Source organism: Pangasianodon hypophthalmus, chromosome 13 (assembly GCF_027358585.1).
Source record: "Pangasianodon hypophthalmus isolate fPanHyp1 chromosome 13, fPanHyp1.pri, whole genome shotgun sequence".
NCBI lineage: Eukaryota > Metazoa > Chordata > Actinopteri > Siluriformes > Pangasiidae > Pangasianodon > Pangasianodon hypophthalmus.
This window is the reverse complement of record NC_069722.1, coordinates 255,954-258,453: the sequence shown is the minus strand read 5'-3', so window position 1 is coordinate 258,453 and position 2,500 is coordinate 255,954.

Sequence of the window (2,500 nt, the reverse complement as noted above, 5' to 3'; positions counted from 1 at the left end):
GTTTAGTGTGTAGTTTAGTGTGTAGTTTAGTGTGTAGCTTTGGTGTGTAGTTTAGTGTGTAGCTTTGGTGTGTGGTTTAGTGTGTAGTTTTGGTGCTTAGTTTAGTGTGTAGTTTAGTGTGTAGTTTTGGTGCTTAGTTTTGGTGCTTAGTTTAGTGTGTAGTTTTGGTGCTTAGTTTAGTGTGTAGTTTAGTGTGTAGTTTTGGTGCTTAGTTTAGTGTGTAGTTTAGTGTGTAGTTTAGTGTGTAGTTTAGTGTGTAGTTTTGGTGCTTAGTTTAGTGTGTAGTTTAGTGTGTAGTTTTGGTGCTTAGTTTAGTGTGTAGTTTAGTGTGTAGTTTTGGTGCTTAGTTTAGTGTGTAGTTTAGTGTGTAGTTTAGTGTGTAGTTTTGGTGCTTAGTTTAGTGTGTAGTTTAGTGTGTAGTTTTGGTGCTTAGTTTAGTGTGTAGTTTTGGTGCTTAGTTTTGGTGCTTAGTTTAGTGTGTAGTTTTGGTGCTTAGTTTAGTGTGTAGTTTAGTGTGTAGTTTAGTGTGTAGTTTAGTGTGTAGTTTAGTGTGTAGTTTTGGTGCTTAGTTTAGTGTGTAGTTTAGTGTGTAGTTTTGGTGCTTAGTTTAGTGTGTAGTTTAGTGTGTAGTTTTGGTGCTTAGTTTAGTGTGTAGTTTAGTGTGTAGTTTAGTGTGTAGTTTTGGTGCTTAGTTTAGTGTGTAGTTTAGTGTGTAGTTTTGGTGCTTAGTTTAGTGTGTAGTTTTGGTGCTTAGTTTAGTGTGTAGTTTAGTGTGTAGTTTTTATGGCATTTGGCAGATGCTCTTTTCCAGAGCGACTTACAGTTATCTCACTTGTACCCCTGAGCGTTAAGGGCCTTGCTGAAGGGTCCAGCAGCAGCAGCCTGAACTCATGACCTTCTGATCAGAAGTCCAACGTCTTAACCACTGAGCTACCACTTCCCCTTAGTGTGTAGTTTAGTGTGTAGTTTAGTGTGTAGTTTAGTGTGTAGCTTTGGTGTGTAGTTTAGTGTGTAGCTTTGGTGTGTGGTTTAGTGTGTAGTTTTGTTGTGTAGTTTATTGTGTAGTTTTGGTGTGTAGTTTAGTGTGTAGTTTATTGTGTAGTTTAGTGTGTAGTTTATTGTGTAGTTTTGGTGTGTAGTTTATTGTGTAGTTTAGTGTGTAGTTTAGTGTGTAGTTTAGTGTGTAGCTTTGGTGTGTGGTTTAGTGTGTAGTTTTGTTGTGTAGTTTATTGTGTAGTTTTGGTGTGTAGTTTAGTGTGTAGTTTAGTGTGTAGTTTATTGTGTAGTTTTGGTGTGTAGTTTATTGTGTAGTTTAGTGTGTAGTTTATTGTGTAGTTTTGGTGTGTGGTTTAGTGTGTAGTTTTGTTGTGTAGTTTAGTGTGTAGTTTTGGTGTGTAGTTTAGTGTGTAGTTTTGGTGTATAGTTTAGTGTGTAGTTTAGTGTGTAGTTTAGTGTGTAGTTTATTGTGTAGTTTTGGTGTGTAGTTTATTGTGTAGTTTAGTGTGTAGTTTAGTGTGTAGTTTATTGTGTAGTTTTGGTGTATAGTTTAGTGTGTAGTTTAGTGTGTAGTTTTGGTGTGTAGTTTAGTGTGTAGTTTTGTTGTGTAGTTTAGTGTGTAGTTTTGGTGTATAGTTTAGTGTGTAGTTTAGTGTGTAGTTTAGTGTGTAGTTTAGTGTGTGGTTTATTGTGTAGTTTTGGTGTTAAGTATTAAGTGTTAAGTTTTAAGTCCAGGCTGCAAAAGAAAGCTTTAATGGCTTTTATTTCTGAATGTTTTTATTATTTTGGCCGACTTAATCGACTGTAAAATATCTGACTTTATATCAGTTTGATTGTTTATTATTTATTATTTTATTATTTTATTACACATTTTACTACAAGTTGTATGCGTTTTGTTGATTTAATAACATTTATTATCCTGATGTTTCACATTAACTGTTACAGTAAATACAGGAAGTGTTAAATAACAGAACCTGGCTTTTTTATTTACTGTTATTAACTCTAGCATTATTAATAATAATAAATAACACTCCATTATTCAATTTATCAGATAAACTAAAAAATAAATCACTTATCACTACAAATCGATGTATTTGTAACATTATTATTATTATTATTATTATTATTATTATTATTATTAACTCCATTCGTGACTTTTTAAATGGTTTAATATTAGGGCTGAGTCTGTAGTGGAACTGACCGCTCAGGAGCTCAGTGTGGAGAAAAACCTCAAAATCACTTCATGTATAAGTATTTAAATATTTAATAATTTAATATGTATAATATTTAAATTTTATTGCCCAGTCTTAATTTTAGTATGTTGTCCTACTGTCGGGGTTTAAACACAGAGGATGAGGAGCATGACTTTATTCAGAGAGAGAGAGAGAGAGAGAGAGAGAGAGAGAGAGAGAATGATTTGATATGTAATATCAGTTACTTATCTGTAACATGTGAGTGAAATGGAAAAGGATTAAAATGAGCAGTTTGGAGGTTATTATGTTAT